This window comes from Rhinolophus ferrumequinum, chromosome 6 (genome assembly GCF_004115265.2).
Source record: "Rhinolophus ferrumequinum isolate MPI-CBG mRhiFer1 chromosome 6, mRhiFer1_v1.p, whole genome shotgun sequence".
Lineage (NCBI taxonomy): Eukaryota > Metazoa > Chordata > Mammalia > Chiroptera > Rhinolophidae > Rhinolophus > Rhinolophus ferrumequinum.
This window is the reverse complement of record NC_046289.1, coordinates 42,008,359-42,020,238: the sequence shown is the minus strand read 5'-3', so window position 1 is coordinate 42,020,238 and position 11,880 is coordinate 42,008,359.

Sequence of the window (11,880 nt, the reverse complement as noted above, 5' to 3'; positions counted from 1 at the left end):
TGCCATCTGGAGAGGATGGCACCACTTCAATTCCAGGGGGGCCTTCCCTCTGGATGGTGTTTATCCGATAGAAATATGGAACACCCCGTTAAAGTAGAATTTCATGTTTCAGTATAAATATGTCCCAAATTCTGCATGGGGCATACTTACACTAAAACGTTTTTTGTTGTTATTTACTATCTGAAAGTTGAATATAACCAGTTGTCCTGTATTTTATCTGGGTACTACATCCAAATAAAAGTAGGCCTTCCGAGGGAGTGTTTATTCTCACTAGGTGCTTTCAAGCAGAAACGTGTACAGTTCTGATTCTCCTAGGATTCCTGGTGAAAAAGGTAAAGTCTTCAGGCCACATCTAGTGCAGAAAATGTCTCGCGGGGGGCCCAGAAGCACCTATTTGACTAAGTTGTTAATCCAGGTGATGTGATGCATATTTGTGTTAGTTATCTATTGCTTCTGAACAAATTGCCCTAAAACACAGAGACTGAACACAACCAACATTTGTTATCTCACCATTTGTATGGGCCAGGGATTTGGCATAGATTCGGCTTTGTGATGCTGGCTCAGGCTGTCTCACGATGCTGCAATCCACGTGTGGGTTCAGGCAGCAGTCACCTCATGACTCCACTGGTGCTGGACAATCAGCTCCCAAGTTCCCTCACGCGGCCTTTAGCAGGCTTCAGGTCCTTACTGGCTATGAGCTGGAAACATCAGGTCCTCACCACAAGGCTGCTGGCTGTTTCCCCCCTGAGCTAGGGATGGGGGCCTGGGGGGTGGGGAGGGAGATGTCCCAAGACAAATCCAAATCCAGACTCCACTCAGAGGAAGAGAATTACATAAGCTCATGAACACCAAGAGGCAGGAATCACCGGGGGCCATCTTACAGGCTCCCTACCACAATATTCAAGTTTGAGAATTATTACTATGGATCAGTCCTCAACACACTGCAACCGAGGTCACATTTTAAAAATGGGAGCCAACATCTTTCTTTACTTATTTTTTCCCCCTATTTTCATCTCACCGTCACCCCCTGGGGATTTGAGACAACAATGAGGAAGTCATAAGAAATAGGGAAGAAAAAAATAATCAAAATGACAATCTTAGGAGAACAGCAAAATGTTAAAATTTAAAATGTCTGCAAATATTGTTGAGTAGAAGGAAATTATTTGCAAATCCCATGCATATATAGCTGTGTCCTCCTAAAAAACTTTAGCCCTCAATGTGGCTCTTAAACAATGTCCTATGAGGACTTCTGGAAACATAATAAGTAGGGTGACCAATCGTCTCAATTTGCCCAGGACTCTCCCATGTCCTGGCAAACCCTCCTGTCCCAGGCAAAACGAGATGGTTGGTTACCTGCTTACCAAGGAGACAATACGAAATCACATCAGCCACTCTGCCTCTATCAACAGACTGAGTGGGTCCACCTCATAAAATGGGAAGAGTGTGGGCTTCAGGCCAGAAGCCCACCAGTGTGTGCCCTTAGCTGTCTGGGGCCGTGAGCTATCTCATCTAGAAAACAGACACCATGGATCTGCTTTAGTGAAGTTTAAATACAATGGTGCACATGGAAGTGCCTTGTAAACTGAGAGGTGCCATATGGATGCTTTTTATTGCTAATTGGGAGAAGAGCCACTCCAAGCATGAAAGGTGGAACTAAAATTGTCCCCCTTTACACTTTTGCCACCAATCCGACATTTTCTCTTCCAACTAGGCGGGCTGTGCTGACCTCTTGAAAAGGTGAACATAGCCCATAAAAGCGACATGACACACCTTTAATTTTCATTTTAAATTGCCATTTAATCTCCAAATCGATTTACACTGGTCCCTCCAGAAAATGCTAAGCTACCAAAAAGAATAGTCATCTCTATTGTATCCTCAATGACAAGTTTCCCAGAAAATCTGTGTGAAGACTTGATAGAAAAGATATGATTCATTTTTCACAGCTGTGATGGTGTGACTCCCTCCTTTCAGGGGGAGAACCTGTCAACAGTGTCACTCTCTCCCTCACCCTCCTCCACTTCCGTTCCTCAAGGTTTGGGAGATTTATTTCGTTGGCAAGAAAGGCCGTAATCTGCAAATTGTGTTGAAGTGCTCGTCCCCTCTCTGTTTTTCTTCTGCCTTTACCAGTTCTGGGCAGGCCTGCACATTTATATGATGCGAAGTCTCTAATTCAAAATAGACAATGCCATTTTGAACTACTTTTCTTTGAGGTGGCCATCAGTTGCTTCTGTCTATCCTTTTCTTCCACCCTCCCTTGTCGCCTGGCTGTGAGTCCCAGGCATCTGACAACGACACTGGACTGATTATGATGCAGAAGAAAGACAATCTGGGTCTGGACTGTTCCCTGCCACTTTACAGCCATGCCACCTAGAACTTTTCTGAATCTCAATGAGAAGGATATCTGGCCTCCTTGCAGCACAAGGTAGTTTGTAAAGATCAAATCACATAAGATTAATGTAAATAAAAGATCTTTAAAATCTTGGAGTGCCATATAATTTACAAGGTGTTTAGTTTTTATTAGAGTCCTTCCTTCCAGACACGCTTCAGATATCTTGCCAGCTGAGTATTCCTATAGTATTATTATTTGTATTGTTTACGAGGTGAGAATTTCTACCTACTGACCTTAGCAAACATACATAATAATTACAATAATCTTAGTACTGCCCACAGAGCTGTTGCCTTATGATGTCTGTTTTATAATTTTAACACTTTCAGAGGCTGATTTTTGCCCCTGCAGTTTAGACCAGTTTCCAAGGTGTGTCCTTTCTCTGACATTCAAGGTGGTGATATTTCAGTTTATGCATAATTTAACTTTTAGTTTTATTCCATTTCTACATAGTTACAGAGTGTTTTTAAAATCTATTTTTGAAGTCAGCAGTTCTACCTCAATAAAATTGATTTTTTAAAATGAGCAATGTTTAAGCAAATCTTAAACAAGTACCATAATTAAAGAGAAGATTATACATTTTTCCCTGATTCAAGTTGCATGCCATCTTATAGTTAATTTATAATTAAAACATTACAACCATACTAAAAGAAATGAAAAACAAAACAACAAAATACAAAAATATGGTTCACCTACAACTTTACCAGCTGGATACAAGTGAATAGACTTCAAATGAAACAAAGTAGATTGTTTCATTATAGCTTTTTCTTCCCAAGGAGAAAGGATGGGCAAGTTGGGCTGGAAGCTCAACCTTATACCACAGCCTGTTTTTACCTTTCCAGGGCATTTGGGGCGTAGCAGTTAGGGTCAGAGCCACACATACGCACTCTCAGAAAATTCTGGATGACGCTGGGCAAAGACACTGTCTCGGTTAATTTTATGTGTCAAGTCGGCTGGGCCATGGTGCCCAGATATTTGGTCAAACATTATTGTGAATGTTTCTCTGGGGTGGAGGGAGGGCACCTGAGTCCCTCAACTTCTCTCAGCCTAAAGCTTGAGGACTTTATATGTGCCAGGCTCTGTGCCAAGCACACATATTATTTCATTAATCCATCCAACAATCCCATGTGGTGAATAGTAATGCTGTCCCCATTTTACAGAGGAAGAAACTGAGGTATAGAGAAGTGAAGCCACTTGCCTTGGGTCACATAGCTGGGACGCAGCAGAGCTGGGACTTATACTTGGATCTCTCAGAACTAGGGAATATTCTCCCTAATGATTAGTTCTGTGCCCGTGGGGCTTTTTTAACTGCTTTAAGTTTTGATATTCTTGTATGTACCATGGGATACCTGTTTATTTCCTAAGCCTGTTGTGAGAATTCAGAAAATCACATTAGGAGAGGCACCTAGCACAGCGCCTGGTGTGCACTCAAAGAGTACAACAAGAATTTCTACTACAGACCCCCTAACTCCTGCACTGCCAGTCCCTTTGCACAGGGGGACAGTCTAACCACACTGGCTGCACAGGGAGAGCAACAAGATTTGCTGGAAATTAATGACCAATCTGCCATGTTTATTGAAATCTTGTTTTAAGAAACGTTCTTCCTGAAAAGTCAATGAATTTGAAAATTTTTATGTTAAGACTTTTAATATGTTAAATGAACATCTTCTTAAATATACTTACGAGAAATCTAAACTACTCTGTAATGCAAACCTTTTGACAAATCACACATTCCTAAAATTGATGAAATACAAGTACATCTCATATTTTAAAATATAGCTGTAAGATTATTATGTTAGTCTGCTAGGGCTGCCATAACAAAGTACCACAGACTAGGTGGCTTAAACAACAGCAATTTATTTTCTCACAGGGATGCTGGAAGTCTGAAGTGAACGTGTTGGCAGGATTGGTTTCTTCTGAGGTCTCTCTCCTGGGCTTGTAGATGGCTGCCTTCTCCCTGTGTTTTCTTATCTCTTTCCCTCTGTGCCTGTCAGTGTCCTAATCTCCTCTTATAAAAATACCAGTCGTACGGGGCTTAGGGGCTACTCTAATGTCCTCATTTTACCTTAACTGCCTCTTTAAAGACCCCATTTCCAAACATAGTTACATTCTGAGATACTGGGGGTTAGGACTTCAAGATATGAATTTTGGAGGGACACAGTTCAGCCTATAACAAATATATTTATTAACTATATTCGCAGTAAAAACATATTCCTATTAATTGGACAGATTCAGAATTGTGGAGAGAGACAAACTTTCCACTACCCTCAAGGTTCTTCTGGCTGATCTAATAATCAAATAGACATGAGACAGATGAGCAGAGAAAATAACCAAATTTAACACATACATATGTATGGGAACCCCACATACATGGGAGAGTCAGAGACCCCACATGCATGAGAGGTTCAGAGATAGAAAGGGAACTTGGGCCCATAAGACATCCTGAGCTAGGGATGAGGTAAGGTGCCTTGGGGGCTTCAAAGGGTCATTGCAGGATGATAGAAGAACAGATGCTTAGTAAATAGAAGTTTGTCCTGCCATATAGATAGGTCACAAGAGGTTATCTCTGATACTTTCTTATTATGGGCAAGGCTTCTAATTCACATTCTTCCTTCCCATCAAGGAAGGGGCAGAAGCTTCTCTTGAGCCCAAAGCAAAAATTGCCTTTACCTTAAAATAATCTGCATACGCGTACAACTGAGGCACATCTTTGGGTGGCTCATTTGGAACCCCCCGAGAATCACTGACTGTGTATAAAGAATATATTTATGTTCATTGACTATGTTTGAGAAAATATATCCATGAATATGAGTACTCCTTGAAACAAGCTTTCGGTAAACTGGTTATTTTGGTAAATTTGACAAGTTGGTCATATGGTAAATTGATACTTTGTTGAATTGTCTCTCTCAGAATACCAATGGGGCATATTGATCCAGAGCAGATGTACAGCCTGTGTGACCAAAAACTAATGGGACCTCTCTACCCCCCAAGAATATCACACAGTTACCTGAGAGAGAAAAGTACCCCAAACCATGAGCACCTACTGAAACAACAGCAGCAACGAGCTAACAGGGAGCCTAAGGGGCATCTAAGGGAAGAAAGGAGGGGGACGACTTGCAAACCTGGGGAAGGCCAGTGGGTGGCGTGCTCCCCTGGGCTCAGATCCTGAGAAACGGAGTGAGGATGGGGGAGGGAAGGAAAGATAACCCTAGAGATAACTCCGGTTTCCCAACTTTGCATTTCTTGCCCCCCTGTCCGGAATCTCCCCCAATCAGGCCACATGGCCATTTTTGTGTCACAAATTCCTCTTCCAAGTCACGCCAGCAATGGCTCCTTAGCAGCATACGGTTTTTAATGTTGAGGCCCAAGTCCCCTCCTCATTCAGCAGTGAAAACCGAGAAACATTAGTAGGGAACTCCTTTCTCTTCCACATTCTTGTCCACATTTAGCTACATCGCCTTCCTTGCTTCCTTTCCTCTCTCCTACCTGTATTAGTCCTACTGAAGAGCTGACCTTCCTTTGTTCCAGAATCAATTTGTCTGCCTGTGCTCCGGATCTCAGTCCTTCTCTCTGGGCCCGCCCACACCCCACTCCATCAATTATCTAATCTGCCCCCCAATAACCCCCTGTCCTTTTTCTTCAGCCACATTCTCTCCCCTGTCATTCTGTCCTACGCGTCTTCTCTAACCCCGACTCTCCTCATTCCCACCAACCTGTATGAAATACGCTACTGCTAGCTCACTTTCTCCACTCTATTGCCTCACTTTTCATTCACATCCATTCATTTTTGTATTCCCTACAGGACCTACCCCACACGTCGTAGGTGCTCAAGAAAAGATAGCTGGATGAATTATTGGACTGGGTAACGCAGGACATTCCTCGAGCAATAAGTGCAAGGATCGCACAGGATGCAAACAAGACAGGGCGCTTATTTTTAAAGAGGGGCCATGGAGTTCCCAAGAGAGAAATGTGAAAAATGTCACCAGAGCCATATTGGACAAACAGGACAAACGGAAGTTTCTGGAGAGGCCCGTGAGCTAGATGAACACCTTCCTGTTTCCGCCCAGTGCCTACTTGAGCGCCAATCAATAACGCCATAGTGAGGTGCAAGGACCAAAGGGGAACCCAACCACTGTGCCACCACTTGGGGTTTACACAAAATGAATGCATGTAATAAGTATTCTGGGACCTCTTTTGTTGGAAAAGACGGTGTCCTTGAAAGGAGAAAGGCGTCAGTGGACAAATGGACTCTGCAAATGGACCACGCAGAGTGTCCATCGGTGTGGGGTGCGCGGGATGTCCTAGGGTCTGGAGGACCAGTCAGAACCAGGTCCTGGCTTTCCCTGGCATGCGCCCGCAGTTTCCTCCGCCATAAAGGGAGGGTGGCGCTCTGACGACGCGGAGTGTGCGCAGCAATCTCAGGGTGGTTTCCGCACTCTCTGCAGGGTCCTCCGCCACCTTCAGGACTGCGCCCTTTAGGCAGCCTCAGAACTTCCTGTCTCTGAGCAAAACTGGCAGCTGAGAGGAAACACCACGGCAGCCAAGCCTTCCCGTGAGGTTCAGCCCTGGGAAGAACCCCCAGGGGCCTTGGCACCCCTGGAAGCCCAGTGTCCACTGGCCACCTCTTCACAGCAGGGCTTTCCATGGGCTGAACTGCTTTAAATCAGACCCTGGAGCTCCCACAAAGCAAAGCAGCATTTACAGCCTGCCTGGGAAGATCTGCAACCCCAAATTCTTTCTGGAACAATGAAATAAGACAGCGTTGAGCTGAGGAGTCCCTTCCTTTGATAGTTTTGAGGAGCCAAAGTAAACACATTTGCAAAACCAGGCCACTCCTCTATGCTCCAATAATAATAATAATAATAATAGTAATAATAAATTACAATTATCAAAGGCCTAGCATGTCCTGGGCTATGTCCTATAGTACTTGCTCCTTTTAGGAAATGGCTCCTTTATATGACACCAAACAACCAGCTGGTGTCCCCAGCACCTACCACAGGGCCTGGCCCACTGAACACAAATGAGGAGAGACGATGACACTACAGGTCTCTGGGGGATGTTCTGTGAAAGAGTGAGAGGAAAGACTGATAAGACTTGGCCCCAAATGAACTAAGGTCTGACAGGCAGAAAGCCTGACCCACAGTCTACTCCCTTCTGTGAGCCTTCAGCTGAGAAGCCCTGCTGGCTCGGAGATGAAGCAGATCCACAGAAGCTGCTGTGACCCGAGAGCACCACCAGCACTCCTGGAGAACTGACCGTTCCTTCCTGAACGGAGCAGTCCTGGCTGAGGAGGGGGAAGGAATCAAGCCTTTTGTCAACCGTCTGCAACCAACACAGTAACTCCTATTTCCATCCAGCTTTCAAGTTGGTATTTGGCTCTCACATCCACCTTCCTACTTGAGCATCTTCCGAATTCTGTGGGGAGGCAGAACAAATGTCACCACCACCACCATCGTCATCCCCACCTTGTGGACGAAGAAACAAACTCAGACCAAGGGATCTGCCCAAGGACTCACAACGAGTCAGCAACACAGGTAGGAGTTTAGCCTTCACCCTCTGGCTTCTGTGTAGTCCAGGAAGTTTCCACCAAATGGTGCTGGGGCAAATCTTTAATCAAGAGAGGGACAGGGTGATCCGAGGGGGGTTTATGTGGTCATTCTTCTAATCATGGTCAATACTCGGCATTGATTGTGTTTGGAAAGATGGTAGCAAAATGCCCTGGGAATCTATGGATGAGTTAGTCATGGGTACTCTCCTGTGGTGGGGAAAGTGTTTCTGGAGAGATTCACAAGCTGGAGCGATTTCATCCTCTTCCTGACCTGGAGAGGCTGAGCAGGCCCGAATCCTGGGCTCTCTCTTTACAGAATCCCACTCTCCTTGCCAGGGTCCTCACTGAAGGACAGCAAACAATGCCATTCTTTTTGCTGCAGAATAATGGTCACATTTTTCAAGGACATCTGGCAAGTTATGTCTGCGTTTTAAGACATTGGTAAGAAAAAGTTAGCCAAAGAATTCCTCCAGCCTTTTGTCAATTAATCACTTACAGCCTTCACCCTTCCTTACACACACACACACACACACCATACTCTCTGCTCACATTTCACAGGTCTGGGCAGAGATCTTTATCTAAATGCAAAGCTCTGAATTGCTAAGTGGCAATATTAGCTTGGGTCTTATGTTAGCCTTGATTACATTAGGCAAGATCACATACGGTAGCACTTATATCAATTCTGACAGTCCCAAGCCCATCCATGTGCAACCCAAACATTTAATATAGTTTCCTATTGATTGGTAATTTAATTCTCCTACAACTGTAGCCAATCATCTGTCAATCATCAAAAGCTGCCTTTAAATGAAAATCAACCCAGGACTCTTGTTGGAAAAATAAGTGAATAGTTAGTTTATGCTTTTTATAAATTAGCCCTTGTGAGAGTCAGGGATCATTCTGAAAAACTTTTGAAATTCATGGTCTTGTTTTAGTTGTTTTTGTTTGTTTCAATTTGGTTCCAGGATGCCATATAGTCACAACACAAGGACCTCAGGCATCCCATACAAGAAATCACAATTTTCTGAACTACCTTACCAATTTATTTGGAATAAGATGATGTGAGCATAAATTGCAGCGTTTCAAATCTGGTGATATAAAATAATTAGTCTGACTTCAATCTTTCAAATACCTTGATTGCTCTGGACTATTGCGTCTAAAGTCCGGTAAACTGTGTATTGTGTCTAGAACATCTATACCCCAGGGTCAGCTCTGCCTCCATTCCAGGGCCCTCCTCTGGTACATACTAGGAAAGGGGCAGTTTTCTCTTGCATCTCTGAGTGGCCCACACAGTGTGGGTGCTCTCCCTGGCCCTTCTAGCTCTGCACTGTCCATCTGTTGAGCTCGGTCTGGTCCTTCCAGACCTGTCCCCATGCAGAGGACGTTGCTCCCCTCCTGTGGGCACCCCCAGAGAGTGGATGTGGGGCAAGTATGATTCTTATATTGGCCTCTTCACTTTCTGTCACTACATGTAGGCTATACCCAGGTGTCAAATTTTCCTGAAAGCTGCATAACTAAAGGAAATTAAAATAAAAGAGGTTAAACAAATAAAACGACACTAAATGTGTACTTTCCCCCTCACCCAAGAGAAAAGCAGCATGAAAGCTGAACCTTTCTTAGATGACACCTTCTGTTCCTAATTTTCCTCTCCGGATCACACACCTCACTGCCCGAGAACCTCTCCTAATAGATGTTAATTCTCACAAAATATAACCTCTCTAACCGTAGGGCTTCGTCTCACCCCAGAACCCGCTCACTCTCCCAAGCAATTCATTTTCTGAACTCTTGAGTTATTCCCTCTAATGATCCCAACATGGGGATGGGGAGGTAGAGGAGTGAACACCTTCTGGGTGGCAAAGGTGCTAGATGTGCTCTTCTGTTAACACGGTTAGGTCACTCCCACAATGGGTTTTTCTTTGCTTTTGCTTTCTGTCTAGTTTTATGTTTACTTCTGTAGTTTGATAAGTTAAGATTTCCACAGTATCATCAGCAACCACACTGTTCTACAAAGCCTGTAAATCAACTTGCCAAGATGATTTGGCAGGCATTGTGGATAAAGTGAAAACTTAAAAAAGCAGACTATTTCCTGGAAAAGGTAGTGGGTGACAGGATCTTAGGATTAAGAGTCGGGTTTGAAGGGCAGAAAGGTTTGAAGGCTCTACCAGTTAGGACCTGCTCCACTGCCGGGAAGAGAAACCCAACCCCAAACCAGCAGAGCAAAGGTAACTAGGTTATATAACTGGCGAGTCCAGGAGGGGCAGCTGGCTTTAGGCATGGCTGGTTTCAGAGGCTCAAACTGAATCATCAGGACAGTGTCCCAATTTCTCTCTTTGCTTCTAGACTCTGCTTTCCTCTGTGTTGACATTTTATTCTTGGGCAGCTCAAGGCTTGTTTTATCTTTATCATTAGCTACCCCAGAAAAGAGGAAGTGCCTCTTATCCAGGAGGGTTCTGTGAGGGTAGCTTGGATCATGTGACACCCACCCCTAAACTGTGGCTGGGGACATGGGGCTGTTTGGCTGGGCTTGGTCATGGGGCAGGCAGAGGGGTCAGTGTGGTGGGTTCTCAAGACAGAAATTTGGTCTTTATCAGATGGTTGGGAGGTCTGATAGAGGACGGAAGTCACAGCTACAGTTGCCCACTACATGAAAAGATCACGAGCAAAGACAGAGCAGCAAAGCACACTGAGTATGCACAAGTCCACTTTGGTGAGACAGCAAGAGGGAAGCAAAAGGAGATCCACTGAAGAGGGCATTGAATACCAGGGTGGGAGTTTCTACTTCATCTGACAGGCTTTGGGGAGCAGGATGATGAACAGTTTGGAACTCCGTGTCAGGAGAGTGCACTGCCACCACTGTTAGCACAGGTGTGTGGAGAGACACTGAAAGTGGGAGACTATCACAGGAGCATAAACTAGAGGTAATGAGATTCGACCTGAGGAAATAGCAGTAAAATCAGAAAGGGGAGGAAGCCTGCGAGTCCATTTGTTGGGAGACTGTATGATACGCTGATTTTACGTTGAGGCAGAAGGAATGAAAGATGCTGAGACAAAGATGATGCCATTCATAAAACTAGAAAGTGAGGCAGAAGAGTCTGTTTGGTAGAGATTTTGCTCAGAAATGGACATACTGCTAGTTGGGCAAGTAGAGGAAGATACAAGGCAGGCAGGTGAAGAGGGGAGGCCAGAGCTTAGGTGAGGGATCAGAGCCAGAGGTCTCAAGAGGGGAATTCTCCATTAATCTTGTAGTTGGAGAATTGAGAATGAGAATTGCAGGGTCTAGGAAGGAGAGTACAGAGAGGTGAGCTGTCCAAGGACAGAACTCTGGGGAATCGTGAGGTAGGCAACAGAGAAAGAAAAGGAACTAAGCAACCAGTCACTGGGCAGAGGGAGAAAGTTGAACCTACTTAAGTCTAACAGGAGGGGCATTCCATTCCCAAAGAGAAGATGAATTAGACCTCCACGTTCATTGATTTCCAGTGATGGTTCTGTATTCTTCATTTCATATTCTCTGTTTCTTTTCACAAGTGAACTCATAATGAAACTACATCCAGTGAGCAGCCATCAAAGCTAAAGATTTACAGCTTTCTGAGCACCAGTTATTTCTACTATGGTCTAAGTTGTATTAATTTGAGTCCTGAGCTTCTTTTCATTAGTAATAACATAGTCTTTTTGGGGGTATTCTCTTTTTTATAGAATAAAGACAAAGTATTAAAAGAATTGTCCAAGCACCACTGTGCTGTAGGCAACTAAACTGTGGACTGGCAGGCAGTATCACTATGTTGATTTGGGGACAGACATATGAAATCTGAACTTGGCACACGAAAGGTAGGTTGGAGGACTCAGTGTGTGAAGTACGCAAATGGGAGTTTTATGACCATCAACATATTTGAGAACTGCCTGTGGCTGAAGCCCAGGGAGAAGACATTTTCAAGATTTCACTTTTAGGGCG